Source organism: Schistocerca serialis, chromosome 2, assembly GCF_023864345.2.
Source record: "Schistocerca serialis cubense isolate TAMUIC-IGC-003099 chromosome 2, iqSchSeri2.2, whole genome shotgun sequence".
In the NCBI taxonomy this organism is placed as follows: domain Eukaryota; kingdom Metazoa; phylum Arthropoda; class Insecta; order Orthoptera; family Acrididae; genus Schistocerca; species Schistocerca serialis.
In genome coordinates, this window is record NC_064639.1 from 604,418,660 (window position 1) to 604,437,178 (window position 18,519).

The window sequence follows — 18,519 nt, forward strand, 5'->3', positions numbered from 1 at the left end:
AACATTCCATCAGAATTTCTAAAATCATTGGGGGAAGTGGCAACAAAACGACTATTCACGTTGGTGTGTAGAATATATGAGTCTGGCGATATACCATCTGACTTTCGGAAAAGCATCATCCACACAATTCCGAAGACGGCAAGAGCTGACAAGTGCGAGAATTATCGCACAATCAGCTTAACAGCTCATGCATCGAAGCTGCTTACAAGAATAATATACAGAAGAATGGAAAAGAAAATTGAGAATGCGCTAGGTGACGATCAGTTTGGCTTTAGGAAAAGTAAAGGGACGAGAGAGGCAATTCTGACGTTACGGCTAATAATGGAAGCAAGGCTAAAGAAAAATCAAGACACTTTCATAGGATTTGTCGACCTGGAAAAAGCGTTCGACAATATAAAATGGTGCAAGCTGTTCGAGATTCTGAAAAAAGTAGGAGTAAGCTATAAGGAGAGACGTACCATATGCAATATGTACAACAACCAAGAGGGAATTATAAGAGTGGACGATCAAGAACGAAGTGCTCGTATTAAGAAGGGTGTAAGACAAGGCTGTAGCCTTTCGCCCCTACTCTTCAATCTGTACATCGAGGAAGCAATGATGGAAATAAAAAAGAAAGGTTCAGGAGTGGAATTAAAATACAAGCTGAGAGGATATCAATGATACGATTCGCTGATGACATTACTATCCTGGGTGAAAGTGAAGAAGAATTAAATGATCTGCTGAACGGAATGAACAGTCTAATGAGTACACAGTATGGTTTGAGAGTAAATCGGAGAAAGACGAAGGTAATGAGAAGTTGTAGAAATGAGAACAGCGAGAAACTTAACATCAGGATTGGTGGTCACGAAGTCAATGAAGTTAAGGAATTCTGCTACCTAGGCAGTAAAATAACCAATGACGGACGGAGCAAAGAGGACATCAAAAGCAGACTCGCTATGGCAAAAAAGGCATTTCTGGCCAAGAGAAGTCTACTAATATCAAATACCGGCGTTAATTTGAGGAAGAAATTTCTGAGGATGTACGTCTGGAGTACAGCATTGTATGGTAGTGAAACATGGACTGTGGGAAAACCGGAACAGAAGAGAACCGAAGCATTTGAGATGTGGTGCTATAGACGAATGTTGAAAATTAGGTGGACTGATAAGGTAAGGAATGAGGAGGTTCTACGTCGGAGAGGAAAGAAATATGTGGAAAACACTGATAAGGAGAAGGGACAGGATGATAGAACATCTGCTATGACATGAGGGAATGACTTCCATGGTACTAGAGGGAGCTGTAGAGGGCAAAAACTGTAGAGGAAGACAGAGATTGGGATACGTCAAGCAAATAATTGAGGACGTAGGTTGCAAGTGCTACTCTGAGATGTAGAGGTTAGCACAGGAAAGGAATTTGTAGCGGGCCGCATCAAACCAGTCAGTAGACTGATGCAAAGAAAAAAAAAAAAAAAGTTAGCTCCACCAAAAAAGAACACTGCCTGAATTTACATCAGTGGCCAGGGCAGGAAACCAGAACACTAACGACCACAAGGCAGAAAATTCCGCTGGTGCACTTGAATTGTAGTGAACCAATATAGTTAATTCCACCCCATGGCGGCTCAATATCACCATACAAACACTCCGTGTTGCTCACAGGAAAAGCTCCCCAACAGCAAACCACCGAAACGAACAACATGAACGGGCGTGGCTTGGGTACTTAAGACACCACTCAACTTTGGTATCCTGGGTCGGTGAGCCACGAAGCTGGCAGCGATCAGACAGCTCCACACGCGCTCTGACACTTCGCAGGGACCGCCAGCGGACCCAGTCGACTGCACCGCTCGGAGATATCTTCCCTGGTCCGCACCAACCGACCGACTGCCCGCACACACCCTAGCTGGAAACTATATGCACAAGACCAAGATGGTACACGGTGAAAATATCGATACACATCGCTGCTGCCACACGTAGAAGGAGGAAGAACCACGGCATAACCGAAACAATGGCGGGAACCAAATGCAGATAGACAGCCAAGTTCAAGGAAAGGCATAATTCGGAGTGAGCATTGCTCAATTAGTTTTGCAAGCTGTGTGCTCACAGAATGTGAAAGATTGTATTCAGCCACAAAATTAGAGACATGATCAGCAGTTTGTCCTTTAAAAAGTTCTTTATATTTATGGTATCAAAATGTACTGTGACCATCAAGCCTTGAGCTTTCCGCTGACGTGTAGTTACACGAGCGACTAACCAGATGGACCCTCCTATTACAGGAGTATGATTATGAAGTAACCCGTATTAGTGGCGAGGACAATGTGGTAGTGGATGCTCTATCCAGATTTCTGCAGGGTCTACCAGGGAATTCGAATCTTATAGAACACGTGTCACATTTCAAGCTACTTTTAATGAAAGATGCACTCCACAAACAGTATTATCTAGAAATGTGCAGAAATATAGAGACACTACAGGATGCAGATATAAAAGCACACGCTCACAGAACAGCCTAATCATAAATTGTCACAGTACTACCAAGTGCGCAATGTCGTACTGCTTCACATAAACCAACCTTATACCTCGTGTGTGTGCATTCCAGACAGATTTAAGGAACATGTTACATGGCACACACATTTAACATGTGGACGCTTTGGGGTCGAGAAATCCAAACGAAAGACCGCACAGTACTGTTACATTCCAAATTTGCACCGGTGCATGCATCGTTTATTACGCATGTGTACGGTGTGTCAGAAAAGAAAACCATCTAAAATTTCTAGAAAAGTAGTTGTGCATCCTATACTGACTCACAAACTTGGGGAAATTATTTCGATCTATGTATCTGGCCGGTTCTGGCGCTGCAGTCTGGAACCGCGAGACCGCTACGGTCGCAGGTTCGAATCCTGCCTCGGGCATGGATGTGTGTGATGTCCTTAGGTTAGTTAGGTTTAACTAGTTCTAAGTTCTAGGGGACTAATGACCTCAGCAGTTGAGTTCCATAGTGCTCAGAGCCATTTGAACCATTTTGTATCTGGCCCACATCGACAAGGAAGAGATCCTGTGTCCCATCACTCGTACGCCGACTATAACACCACGTTTAAACTCACGTAAATCTTAGTAACCTGTCATTGTAGCAACAGTTACTGATCCAACAACTGCGCCAGACAGTTTTTGTCTTATACAGGCGTTGTCGATCGCAGCGCCGTATTCTGCCTGCTCACATATTCTGTGTTTGAATATGTATGTCTATACTAGGTTCTTTGGCGCTTCAGTCTATATACTGAGTCATATTTCTTAAGTAACAACTCTAAGTAGTGTCTCTGTAGAGACGTTCTTGAAATGGCTGCGATGATCACTACAGGGCATACGCGAGAATTGATTGTTGATCAACTCAGCGGACACGAACTCGACTCACTCAGTTTGAAAGTACGCCATGGTACAAACTACAACCTATTGAGAACTAGAGTTCGCTAAATATACACCTGGTCACAAGAACAATACACAATGGAGAATAGCGAACTTGAACACTGTTGTAGTAAACAAACTTTTTCCTACGGCAGCTCTCCGATATTTAGCTAATTTTTGTAGAGCTGATACTGCTTTACTTGGATTGTGTCAATGGCCGCAGGCGGTCGTCAGAATTGGGGCACAGCTGCCACGCCTCTTTCACACACGTTCTTGCTACGACGGCCGTCCAGATGGGCAGTGGATTTCCTGGAATCGCCACCAGAGGTCACAGCGCGAGCCGACGGATTCGCCTCCTCCTCAACACAGAGCGCCAATTGAGAAAGTGTCGTGGTGTAACAATCAGACGTGCCGCGCGTGTTTCGTAGTTGTGGACAAGTCTGTCAAGATTCTTATAGAAAAAACGAGTAAAAAGGCGAAAGATTAAAAAAGAGGTGACAAACTCAGAAACAACTCAAGTCTGTAATATTGTGTTTCTGTATATTTGCTAAAAATGTATGCACATTTTCTATAAAAGCAGATGTATTTGAACAAACTTTCAGCAACAGGTACACAAACACAGTGAATTGTAAAATGTTCTAAAAGAACTGTCAAGTGAATAGTATATTTCGTTGATGGTTCCATCGGAATATGGCGTTTATTTACTCCTTGTAACACAACGTGTAGTTATCTTACCACAGCTGAACCCTTGTTCTGTATTTCTTGAAACAAAATAAAAAACAAGTGTTCAAGTGGCCAATGAAATTTTGCTTTTTGAATAAGTAGTAAAATATACCCCAAAATGAATTAATGATAAAAGACATTAAGAATAAGTTTTCTCTGCATAAATAAACCTGTAAATTAAGGAGAAAAGGTCATAATTTAATAAAAAATGTGTTTTTTATGCTGATCATATAAAAAAATGTTCCAAACAAATGTTTAGATATCGAAACTTTATAAAAGACGCTCTGTAAAACAAGTTGAAGGCAGTCACTGTAATTTGTTTTGACTGTATAAACTCAGGAGCTGCGTTCCTTCTCTCTCTCTCTCTCGTTTGTTATTGGTTTCTGTCTCATAAAATGTAACTGTCGCCTTCGTATCAGTGGCTTTTGGTTAAATAATTGCGTTAATTTAATGATGTTTGAATCGAGAAACCTACTTTCTCTGCCATTAATTCCAGTTGTCAATTTATTATGTTGGATTTTAGAACTTATTCAGGGCGCAGCGAAGGAGAGTTGACGACGAATTATTTGGTAGCCACAGACGAAAACTACTAGTGTTCAATCGCCATTTCCTTGATCAAACATTTATTTCAGCTGCATAAAATGCATGTCTGAGCATCAGCTGCTTCATTTTAAATTCAAATGTCAACCTGTTTCAGTCATGGACCATCTTCACGGATAAGGGTTAAAATGGTTTAAGCCACCACGACACATTTGTAGAGCATGTCATAAACGGCAATGTACGACACAGGACTTTTAGAAGCAAACATACTAAGTGTACACAGAGCTCTAGAATCAATCTCTTAAAACAACAGACTATAGGAGCTACATGCAGACTGACTGCACTTACCTCATCCATCAGCATACAAACAGCAAAATGACTGATATAATGTCCACACATGGGTGCGTTAGTAGAAATGGCGTGTCTGTTGTACCACTGTGTACAGAAAGGTTTCCGAACAAATACACACTGCGCCATTCGACGTTCAAGGCAGCAGATGAAACACTACGACAGACTGCAAAGTTTCAAGTAAGTACGGCATTGCAGAATGAATATTCGCACTGCTGCAGGGTGTGCACTGATCTGAAACTTCTTGGTGGTTTAAAACTGTGTGCTGCACCGAGATTCGAACCAGGGACCCTTGCCTATCCAAGTGCTAGACCACCATTTTTATTTTTCCTATTTTGTTTTCTCACCCCAGAAAATTTGTACGAGTTGTTGAAAATTAAATTCTGTTCCTTATTTCAAAAGTTTCCATTGCTATACTATGTACACTGCGCAGCAGAATTAAAGGATTACTTATCGGAAACTCCGTAATTCCCACCCATTGCAAACGCTTATTTGAATTTGGCTCAAAGGTGCGTACAACTTTCCTCTGTAATGGTACGAAAGCGTGGCGCCCTGCGACGTCACCCTAGTGTTCGACGAGGCTTTAAACAGCAAGCTTTCGACTCTCGCACAAAAAAGGTCACACTCTGAAGTTTATGTGACATATAAGATGGTTTAATGAAGTCGCATTGGCACCAAAATTCACCGCAATTCTGCCAAATGCCACCGCGGAGGCACCACGCGATCGGAAAGTAGTCACACCTGCTCTTACCCACATTTCATCCCTTCTTTTGACGCCTCTGCAACGCAGGTCAGAACCGCGACGCCTAGAGTTGAAGTCACGCAGTTTTTCTGTAATGGCCGAATAAAATATTCCAGACACACAGCCGCTCAGAATCTGTGTGAAAAAGCCGCACGGGTGGCATAATGGACGTCAAGGAAACCACCCGTTTACCGGTGGCATCGATTCCCACACATATCGCGGTCGAAAACGACAGTTCGTAGTGCGGTGACCAACGTCGAAACGTTCTTCACAGACTTTAACACTACCGACACGCTCTGTCGTGTCGAACCTTCATCTAAGGACATTGCGAGGCTGCGTCCCTATACGACATGGTCACACCTGTTTGGAGCGCTGCGTTCTCGTGTACGGTTTAGAACCCCTTTTGATCGTTCAAAACGATTCGATGAAATTTCAACGTGATTCATAGCAGTTAAGAGTGCTTATGCCTTCTGAGAGCTATTTTTTTCCCGCTTGTGGCATGATCACATGGGGTTGAAACATCTCGTGAATAAAGACAAAGGATCCCCCTTAAATATCCCCCTTCCCCTACCCCCCCCCCTCCAGTTTGGCAAAACACCCACCAACCCTCATTTTGAATTTTAAAAAATGTACCTGTACGGGCTTACTATCGAGCTGAATAGCAGTAATACAGCAACAGTGTAGCCTGCCTCCAGGCGTTTGGTACTCTCGTCGCTGGTTCTGTCTGTACAGGTGCAGTTTTAAAATTCTCAATAAAGGAGAGTGGGTGTCGCCGAGGATTTTGCCGAACTGGGGGGTCTTACAAGGGCCCTTTGCCACTTTATTCACGCACGTCTCAACGTCGCATCCCTCTGTGATCACGCCATAGGATGATACAAAATAAGAGTGCTGAAAAAGAATAAGCACTCTTAGCTGCTTAGGATCACGCTCAAATTTCGTCGAATGGCTTTGAACGGTCCCTAGTGGCTCCAACCTGTACGCGAGAGCGAAAATTTCGGTAGCGCTGCGTTCCAAACGGGTGCAATCTGCATGGATGTGGATGCTGCCCCACTATCTCGAAGAAAGGTTGAAACGCCAGAGGGTATCACTTCCTATTGCTCATCGCACTATGAGGTGTAGTTTTCGACCGCTAAATGTGTGGGAATCAACGCCGCAGGAAAAGGGGTGGATTATGCCAGTCCCTCAGGCCTTTTTTTGCCGATTCTGAGCGGCTGTGTGTCTGCAATATTTTCCTCGGCCACTCATAGGAAAACCGCGTGATTTCAACGCCGGGCCTCGCGGTTCTGCCAAATCCCGGGTGTATAATTGGTGATCTAACACTTCCATCGAAAAGGATGCAGCAGCGTCTTCATTCCCAGCTAGTATCCAGCAGAGAATTGTCGTGAAGAAGGAAATGCATGACAGTTGCGTTATGTGGACTGCAGGCGGTGAGACATTTCTTTTTAGGTATCTTCACGGGCTCACAGCGCTCACGATACTGAAAGGAACGACGTGATGCGATCGACGGGCATACTAGAGACGGCCCAAAACATCTGTGCAAAGCGTCGTCGGATTTTCACTGTGGCTTCCATTTCACGAAAGATTGTACTTTCATTAACGAATAACCTTCGTACCTTTGTTGTACAGAGTCCTTTTGAGAGAGATTTTTATTGGTACTAACTATATTATTTATGACTCTGTACCATGACATTTCCACATCTGTTAGTATTTTGTGCTCTAAATGTTTCCATATTGTTTTCGAATTTTTGTTGCGGAATTTTACCTCCAACTTCTTTCGGTTTTTGTTTGATTTTAAGCGCTCCACGATGTATAACAGTTCCTTTTGTTTGTGTCCTCTGTAACACATATCAAGTAGCTTATATCTAAGTAAAAATGCCTTATGTATTTCACCCTGTAATTTATTCTGACATTTACTGGTGGCTGCATGGTTTCAGGTCTGAGAAGTTCATATAAAGTAGTAGTTATTCTGTTCGAGTGACTCTCAGTGAGGTGCAGCGTTCATCGCTGAAGAGCACCATATTTTTTTGCGAATGTCTGTCAGTCTTAGGCATCCCTCCTGAGACTTTAATGCAGCTGTGCCCAATGTTACTCTAAAAATGTCACCTTGCCAGACCTACAGCGGCGGCGCGCCATGTAGCAAAGGAAGTAAGTGCTTATTTCAGTTATTTTTCTTTCGAGCCTGTTGGGTTGTCCCTCTTTCTCTCTTGTGCCTGGATATTTATGTATTTTTGGGTATACTTTGCAAGTGGTCGCGTCTTTAATCTTAAATATGTGTACAAGTGATGCTAAATGGTACTGTATTCTTATATCTTAAAACGGTGAGCTACACCCTTAATTTTTGTGTATGAAATTAGTGAGTTTTCTCATGGCACTTTTGTTCCCTATGTCTGGAGTCACCTTCAGAACCCAAATAAATAATGAAATTAAATAATTTAAAAAGACTGTATCTTTAATTGCTAGTGTACCCATGTATTAGCTCAGAAGAAAATAAAAACGGTGAGTAGTTGAGGGAGTATGAACGAGAACAGTCCATAAAAGTAATGACAAGTCTTTATTAATCCTTTAGTACTTACAACGGGCCAATAAATCTTACAAAAACAAATGACAAACACAAATAAGAAAAAAGGGATGGTGCTTGATTGGCAAAGCATTTATTGGGGTGGAAACTATAAATTCTACCCTGAATTACTCCCTCTTACAACTCAATCTGACTTTGTTTACATGCATCCACTGTGAGGCCGAGTACTGTTCAAATGGAAACAACTGCGACCAGGTACACCGCGAACTACGGTTCACTGAGAACAGGGAGCTGTGATTATCATTTAATAACCCTTCGCCCGTGCAGCAATACTTTACACTTTCACCGCGATTCGGGTGGCAGGAGAAAACGGCGTGCTGTGGGCGAGGAGGGGAGCTGTAATGATCTGAGACGTCCTCGAAAACTTGCAAACTACGTGGATTGCCGTTCTGATTATTAGAACTTTCCTATGGGAGTCCTAAAATCCTGGAAGATTTTAGTGTGAGGTGCACCCGTTCGCTGGTCTGGCCAATCAGTTTGACCACGCATGACAGTGAGTGCTGAAATTGTCAAACGTCAGACGGCCGACTCGGGACGAATAAGTTCATCCTTGTGACACACGATATGCCCGAGATGATATGCAGTCACTGTCGGTACTGTTGGAAACTACCACTCGCCCTCATTTCACCACAGGTTGCAGACGACAAGTCTCACTCACGAGGAAAATACCTGAAGTTCTCCACCAAGAGAGGACAAGAAGATGAAGAATCATAATCACTTACTCAAAGCCTCGGTACGGCAGCCAAATTGGCAGAAAAAAACCGACTCCACGTTGTACAAACGATTCAAACTATCCTCCACTCATTGAATCTCCCCTCTTGACTGCTCTGTTGACCTGGTAGCCAATTCAGACACAGCACCGTGGGCCCCACGCCGGAGCAGCAAGCCTCTGCCTTGCATATCCTCAGGGGAATCAATCAGCGACTCGGAATCTCTCTTGTTTGAATAAAGAAGATTTTAGAGTAGGGTGGCGTCGTTCTCACAGTAAGCATGACCATGTTTCGGGAAAAAGCGTCTACCTAGATGGGACCACACTCCCTCACTTACTGAGAGATCTAATCTTCCCAAGCCGACAATTTTTAATTTCTGAAAGAAGGCTGTTAAGCTTCCCAGACAGTCGTGCACATGAAATATATATTTTTGCTGCTTGCGAAAAGAACCTAGCAACTTCCTGGCATCAGGGGAGTGACAGTCTTGCCTTCACTAAACACATGCACCAGCCAGTCTGTTCGCATCGTCCCGGCTTGTAATATGAGAATGACTGAAGTTTCATGACTGTCCTGCCATTCGCACGAAAGCTCGCATTAGTGCAGTCTCTCTTAAGTGGCTTCTTCCACTCACTTTCCGCCGACTGTCCGCCTTCGAGGTGGTCTTTCTACTGACCCAAGTAAAATGTTTTGCAAGCCGGCGCCGTCCGGCTCCGACCCTAAGCGGGACGAGGGGTGTGCCATGGCCCGAAGTCTTTCTGCAGGTGTAACTCACAGCGCATTGCTTCCTCGAATCACTCAGCCAGTTTGCTGGACACAACATTTATGGTCCGCAATCCATCTTTCTCCCTGTTCTCCTTCGCTTCCAGCACCCCTCAGGCACAAGTTCTCTACAGGCTACACATTCAGTCCACAATTTCGTAATGTAAAAAGTCATAAACCACTGATACCAAATGCAGTACTGGGAAACACGGAGATAGTGACCTAAAATATGAACATTAATCTGACCGACAGTGTAGTTGAGGTGAGAGAGTGCGGTGCCACCTTTCAACTTTTATGTTGATTAAATTGCAGTCATGGCGAAGGAACTTTCCTCTGCTGATGTTATTGAGCAAGGGGTCAGTAAATAAATTACAGGCAGACGTAAATGAGATCGGGGTGGCGGAGAGGGAACAGTCACATTCAAAGTCACCTATCCTGGATGGCACTGCTGCGGGATTGAAGGTATTTGGTGTCGCTATGCTTCCTTTAATATTTTTTAAATTCGTGTGAAATATTTTCTATGAATTATATTGAGTGAACTCCGCTAATGTATGTAAATCTAAATGATGACTAACTGAAAACCTCAGCTGCCGACAGGTGTTGTTGATATATCTCGATGTGGACAGCTGAGGTATATCAACAACACCTGTCGGCAGCTCAGGTTTTCAGTTAGTCATCATTTATTCCAGGGAAAAGCTGCACGGTCATCAACAGTAACTGTTCTTTCGAGAACAAGTTACTGTCCTCGTATATTTAGTTAAAAGGCTATCCAGCCATTGACCTTCGTCTGTGCGAATGCGCACAGGTTGCCCAAACTCTTACGGGAATCGCCAAAGCGTGCGCGAGTAATGAGTGGGTGGGCAAATGTCTCTAAGGTATAATACACATGTAGATTTGTGGACAGTTTGGAATGGGGGTCTTACGGGAAGCGCTATTCATCTCTGTCCTCGGTGGCTCAGATGGATAGAGCGTCTGCCATGTAAGCAGGAGATCCCGGGTTCGAGTCCCGGTCGGGGCACACATTTTCAGCTGTCCACATCGAGGTCTATCAATAATACCTGTCGGCAGCTGAGGTTTTCAGTTAGTCATCATTTATTCCAGGGAAAAGCTGCACGGTCATCAACAGTAACTGTTCTTTCGAGAACAAGTTACTGTCCTCGTATATGTAGTTACAAGGCTACCCAGCCATTGACCTTCGTCTGTGCGAATGCGCACAGGTTGCCCAAACTCCTACGGGAATCGCCAAAGTGTGCGCGAGTAATGAGTTGGTGGGAAAATGTCTATAAGGTGCAACACATATGTAGAATTGTGGACAGTTGGGAATGTGAGTCTCACGGGAAGCGTGCAAGGGATAGTCCCTGCAGTCGCGCTATTTACCTGTGTCCTCGGTGGCTCAGATGGAGTCATTCCTTCTCAGGCAGCCGTGCGGTGCGGACGTACGGAGCGGCTGGTCGTGTTTACTTCGTCGCTGCCGCCGGCGGTCGCTGTGCATGGTGAGTGCGCGCTTACAGCGTTAACACTAACCTCTGTAATGAATACTCGAACGCAGTCATGAATCAACCAGAACGGAAAGACACTCTTAAATTGACATTCGACCCGAAATTTGCTAGACCAAAATCCTTTGAGGTAGAATTAATTGTTCGAGATGTTATGAAATTAACGCTTGACGATTTAATTGGCATACACTTATCGATCGTTAGTAGTACCGTCTACTTGAAATTGGTGACGCCTGAGAGATGCGAGCAAATTATTGAGTCTCGTGGTGGATCTCTTAAGTTCAAACATTCAGACGAAAACATTGGCGACGTACAAATAACGCAGGCAGGCTTGGGGTTGCGAACCATTAGAATATTTGAATTGTCTTTCGAAGTAACTGCCGAGCAGATTAACGGCAAACTACGGGAATATGGTTCGGTAGTAAGCAACGTTGCTGAGAAATGGTCAGGTCAACATATATTCCCAGTATTAAACGGTGTGCGGCAAGTGAAAATCGAGTTGCTGAAGCATATTCCATCTTACATCATTATAAGCGGATACAGGGCCATAGTAATTTATGACGGGCAACCACGGACATGCTCGGGATGTGGATCTACAGCAAATGTCCGTGCACAGTGTATTCAAAGGCGCGTAGCGCAGATCCCGACTGGCGAGCGTGAGCAGCCTGGCCCAAGTTCTACGTTGCCGCCCGTGTAAACACCGCTCCAGAGCTCAGCGTCGATTTCACCCTAGATGCGTACACTGACCACAAAGAGGAGAACATACCAATGGGGACGAGTAATGTACCGGAAACCGCCGGAGCTTCCTTACAGGAAGTTAAGGAGGGAAATAAGGACACGCAGGGTGGCAGCGAGGTCAATGTTGTCTCCGGACAGCCGCAAGCGGCGGAAGTTTTTCCCATGGACGAAGACTGTGCCACTCAAGAGAACACTGCTCAAAACTCCAAGTGCCCTTCCCCGAAAAAGCAGAAGAAACGAAGGATCGCGCAACAGGGTGCTGACACAAAAGCGCAACCGCTGCTCGAGAAGGCCAATCAGGTGCGTCAGAAGCTGATCGAGGTGACGTCTAAGGTTTCCACTGCAACTCACCAGACGTCCAAAAAGTCCCGTACTGACGACTCAGAGGCTGACTCCGACAACAGACCCTCCCCATCACAGACGAAGACGATGTCAGTAGATACAGAAGGTACAGGTGGCCACCTGCCAGATAGCAGTGCAGATCCGCGTGAAGCTCACCATCCGCGTAACTGGGCGGACGACGTCGAAGAATGCTCTCACGACAACGATATGACCGAAGTACAGGGACAACACCGAGAAACAGTGTCAGAAGTCCGGGAAACGGAATCGCGAGGGCAACGGAAGACTGACACTGCTGTTAAGGCGGTGGATGCCGACCCCGACTTCTTTTAATTGATGCCCCTCCGTCATCACTAAGGGAGCGGCTCAACGCCACGCATACCTCTGCCATCATGCCACCTTTACAGGCATACCGTGTTGCCACGGTCAACATCAACAAGATCAGCAGCACGTCAAACCTGAAGAATCTTACGGACTTCTTATATGCAGCTGATATCGACATTGCGCTGTTGCAAGAGGTCGCCGATATTGATCTGGAACTTATCACAGGTTACAATGCGTTAATCAATCCGGGACATGGCAGTGAACTCGGAACCGCACTTCTGACCAAAGAAGGCATCACCGTAGCCAATGTCGACAGACTGCCAAACAGCAGAGGTATCGCGGGGACGATCCACAACACCAGATTCATAAATGTTTACGCCCCTTCTGGAACGGGAAAAAAGCGTCAGAGATCGGAGTTTTTTAAGGAGGAGATCGCGCCACTTTTTACAACCCGCACAGGCCAAGTAATATTTGCAGGTGATTTCAACTGTGTACTAAAACCAAAAGACCAAACGCCAAATTTTAAGACTTCCATAGAATTTCTGGACGTTGTTAGAGACTTAAACCTACTCGACACGTGGGAACTTAAACACAGCGACACGCCCGGTTTTACTCACGTCACCAGCCATTCTGCCAGCCGCATTGACAGAATTTATGCAACTTCCAATTTAAGGCACAATATTTTGCAAGTGGAGAGATGGTCACTTATATTCTCTGACCATGTAGCATATATATGTACCATAAATATGGAAAAACAGGGTACGTATAGAGCAAGAGGCCCGTGGAAACTGAATGTTACCCATTTATCAGATCCAGGGTGCCACGCCGTCTTCCAACACACATTGGCAGATTGTGAAAGGAAATTTCCACTGTACAATTCGGCTTTCTGCTGGTGGATAAAATGTGCAAAGCCAGCTTTAATAAAAGCGATGAAATATTACTCTCGCGAGAAATGCGCCTGGCAGAGGGCCACAACAGAATTCTATTTTCAGTGCCTCCGCGACCTTTATAAAGACGATAATACAGTAGTGGACAATAACATGCAGATTAAAAGAATCAAGGCGACACTCCTAACACTGACGCGAAAACAATCTGAAGGCTGTAAAGTGAGAACACGTCTGCAAAATGCAGTGCGGGAGGAGACAACATCCATGTACCACGTTGTACAAGAGCAAAAAAGAAGAAACAGGAAAATACTGACGGCGCTAAAAACTGCAGACGGTCGCCTTCTCAATACACAAACTGATATTCAAGAAGAAATTTATAAACATTTTACGGCGTTACTAGCTGAAAAACCAATAGATGTGGCAGCGCAGGCAGTGCTTACGGAAAGGGCGTGGTTGAGACTTGGTCCGGAACAAGCGGAAGAACTCGCCTCAGACATAATCGAGGATGAAGTAACAGATGCCATTCTCCGAAGCCCAATAAATAAATCGCCTGGTCCTGACGGATTACCCGCCGAGTTTTATCGCACGTTTAGGCAACAGTTAACTAGTAAGTTGACTCTGGTCTGTAATGACATTATGAACATTGGAAATAACAGCCTGAAAGATTTTTGTAAAGGGATAGTGGTGCTAGTTCCAAAAACTCCAGGAGGCAAAACTGTTGAGAATCTCCGGCCTTTAACATTACTTAACACTGACTATAAAATTTTCGCAAAGTTTTATCGCACGTTTAGGCAACAGTTAACTAGTAAGTTGACTCTGGTCTGTAATGACATAATGAACATTGGAAATAACAGCCTGAAAGATTTTTGTAAAGGGATAGTGGTGCTAGTTCCAAAAACTACAGGACGCAAAACTGTTGAGAATCTCCGGCCTTTAACATTACTTAACACTGACTATAAAATTTTCGCACGTGTCGTTATGCAACGATTAAATTCGGTCATTACCAGCGTTACCGGCGACCACCAAACGTGTGTCGGAACAAATAGAAATATATTCCACACTTTTACTGCATATAGAGATCTGATAGCGATTGCCGAAGCCTGTGACATCCCTAGTGCTCTCGTGTCCCTCGACTTTGAAAAGGCCTTTGACAGGGTGAACCACTCCTATCTCGTACGAACCATGGAAGCCATGCATTTTCCTCAGAAAATCACTGATACTGTTAAAACCCTCCTGATGAATGGTATGTCGCAAATCAATGTAAATGGACGCTTAAGCAGGCCGATCAGTATCGCAAGTTCGGTACGACAGGGCTGCCCAATGTCGATGGCATTGTTTGCCATAGCACTGGAGCCATTCTTGTAGTCCCTGACGCAAGACCTTCCAGTACCGCTCATTCATGGTCAGAAGATTATTTGCCAGGCATACGCAGATGATGTCAGTTTTGTAGTAACGAAAGACGAGGACTTAGAGAAAGCTTTCCACATTGTAACAACGTATGAAGCTGCATCGGGAGCAAAACTCAACCGTCACAAGTCAGGCTTAATGCATTGAAGGAAGACATGGACGCAATTCAGAGACGGGCTGCTTGATTCGTTAGCGGTAGATTCGAACAACTCGTCAGTGTTACGGAAATGCTTCGGGAACTTAAATGGCTATCGCTGGAGGGACGGAGACGTTCTTTTCGAGAAACGCGATTAACAAAATTTGGAGAAACGACGTTTTAAGATGAATGCAAACGATATACTGCCGCCAACAAACATTGCGCCTACGGACCACCATGATAAGATTCGAGAAATTAGGCTTCATAGAGGCATATAGATACTCCACTTTTCCTCGCTCTATTTGCAAGGAAATGACTAGTAGTGGTACAGCGTGCCCTCTCCCAATTACCGTAAGATAGCTTGCTGAGTATTTATTTAGATGTATATGTAGAAAGCAAGATCGTTTCTTACAGTTTGGATTCGACATCAGGACATCTTTTCACTTCACATTTCGTTCCATCTCTGTGTTAAATCAACAAATACGTCTAGCCAAAAGAGTATTTGCTTGGCCTAATAACAGAAAAGGTCTGTAAAAATGTTGTCCAGTAATGCCATTCATGCCAGAGCAATAAAATTAGACATCATTCACAGTCGGCAGGTGATGGTTGGGGTGATAAAAAAAAATGGCTCTGAGCACTATGGGATTTAACTTCTAAGGTCATCAGTCCCCTAGAACTTAGAACTACTTAAACCTAACTAACCTAAGGACATCACACACATCCATGCCCGAGGGAGGATTCGAACCTGCGACCGTAGCGGTCACGCGGTTCCGGACTGTAGCGCCTAGAAGCGCACGGCCACCCCGGCCGGCGCTGAGGTGATCATTGCAGCAAATATCTACTAATACCAGTATTGCTGGCCCATGTTATGATCACAACCGAGGCAGAATCTTCCTACATGTCGGTCAGGGCATGAAGATGTAGTGAAACGCTGAAATTGGTTGGCAAATAAAATAAGGTCGGACATTTGACGGCTGAAAGGTGTTTAATGTGACATCCTCTATCGAACAGCCGGGTTCCGCAACCATCTCTAAAAAGATGGACATACTTCATTGTCTGTCTGTCTGTCCGTCTGTCCGACTGTTAAAACCCTTTTTCTCAGAATCAGATAGAAGTATCAAGTTTAAATCTACGTCACATACCAGAGTCTACGATTCCTTGGAGGTGTAAAAAATCAATACAACCAAATGATGCGATCATTTACGTCACATACACTCCTGGAAATGGAAAAAAGAACACATTGACACCGGTGTGTCAGACCCACTATACTTGCTCCGGACACTGCGAGAGGGCTGTACAAGCAATGATCACACGCACGGCACAGCGGACACACCAGGAACCGCGGTGTTGGCCGTCGAATGGCGCTAGCTGCGCAGCATTTGTGCACCGCCGCCGCCAGTGTCAGCCAGTTTGCCGTGGCATACGGAGCTCCATCGCAGTCTTTAACACTGGTAGCATGCCGCGACAGCGTGGACGTGAACCGTATGTGCAGTTGACGGACTTTGAGCGAGGGCGTATAGTGGGCATGCGGGAGGCCGGGTGGACGTACCGCCGAATTGCTCAACACGTGGGGCGTGAGGTCTCCACAGTACATCGATGTTGTCGCCAGTGGTCGGCGGACGGTGCACGTGCCCGTCGACCTGGGACCGGACCGCAGCGACGCACGGATGCACACCAAGACCGTAGGATCCTACGCAGTGCCGTAGGGGACCGCACCGCCACTTCCCAGCAAATTAGGGACACTGTTGCTCCTGGGGTATCGGCGAGGACCATTCGCAACCGTCTCCATGAAGCTGGGCTACGGTCCCGCACACCGTTAGGCCGTCTTCCGCTCACGCCCCAACATCGTGGAGCCCGCCTCCAGTGGTGTCGCGACAGGCGTGAATGGAGGGACGAATGGAGACGTGTCGTCTTCAGCGATGAGAGTCGCTTCTGCCTTGGTGCCAATGATGGTCGTATGCGTGTTTGGCGCCGTGCAGGTGAGCGCCACAATCAGGACTGCATACGACCGAGGCACACAGGGCCAACACCCGGCATCATGGTGTGGGGAGCGATCTCCTACACTGGCCGTACACCACTGGTGATCGTCGAGGGGACACTGAATAGTGCACGGTACATCCAAACCGTCATCGAACCCATCGTTCTACCATTCCTAGACCGGCAAGGGAACTTGCTGTTCCAACAGGACAATGCACGTCCGCATGTATCCCGTGCCACCCAACGTGCTCTAATAGGTGTAAGTCAACTACCCTGGCCAGCAAGATCTCCGGATCTGTCCCCCATTGAGCATGTTTGGGACTGGATGAAGCGTCGTCTCACGCGGTCTGCACGTCCAGCACGAACGCTGGTCCAACTGAGGCGCCAGGTGGAAATGGCATGGCAAGCCGTTCCACAGGACTACATCCAGCATCTCTACGATCGTCTCCATGGGAGAATAGCAGCCTGCATTGCTGCGAAAGGTGGATATACACTGTACTAGTGCCGACATTGTGCATGCTCTGTTGCCTGTGTCTATGTGCCCGTGGTTCTGTCAGTGTGATCATGTGATGTATCTGACCCCAGGAATGTGTCAATAAAGTTTCCCCTTCCTGGGACAATGAATTCACGGTGTTCTTATTTCAATTTCCAGGAGTGTATTTTGATACTCGCTAACTCACTCATTAACACCTATCGGGAACTTCCTTTTGATTTGGCAAGAAACGAGGTTTCACAGTATAAGTAAGAGATAAAATCAGGAAACTGGTAATTTTTAATTAGATCAGACGAAAAACATTTTTTGTCACTTGTCATCTGATTTCAAGTTTAAAATTAAGACATTGTCGAAAGTTTTGAAATTTCTAGGACCGATATCCTGCCAGTACCAATGTCGATAATAGGCACAACTCGTCGAGATTCTCGATTCCCAGAATGGATGAACTGTCTATATACGTAACTAAGTCTGTACTGAATCCTCAGCACACGAGTTCTTCCTGCACTTGGCTAGTTTTTTACATATCTTCCAGAATCATACAAGTATTTTCTTTGAAAAGTTTAATATCATGACTTCAAATTAATATAAAAAATTAAGGAGTAAGTAAAGACCCAGACGACAATTTAGTAATGATGAAAAGTAGGCTGAGGTTTAAGATACGTACTAGTCTGGAAGCATCTGTATCCAAAAAAGTGAGATGTGGAAGTACTAAGGAATGAAGAGACAGGGGTAAAGTTCTCTGAGGCTACAAATACTGTCAAAGTAAATAGTTCACTAGAAAAGTAATGAACATCTCTAAAAGAGCATTCATAGAAGTTGGAAAGGAAAACATATGTGTAATGAAGGAAATTGCGGGGAATCCATGGGTAACAAAGGAAATACCTCAGTTGATCGACGAAAGGAGGAGGTACATAGATGTTCAGGGGCATGCAGTAATTCAGAAAGACAACTCAC

The 18,519-nt window shown here is 45.1% G+C and overlaps 1 non-coding gene across 1 annotated transcript; it reads left to right on the forward strand.

Annotated features, from left to right (window-relative positions):
- Positions 1–10,712: 10,712 nt before the first annotated feature.
- Positions 10,713–10,786, forward strand: Trnat-ugu (transfer RNA threonine (anticodon UGU)). The gene has a single exon. It is a non-coding gene; the product is annotated as a tRNA-Thr (tRNA).
- Positions 10,787–18,519: the final 7,733 nt, after the last annotated feature.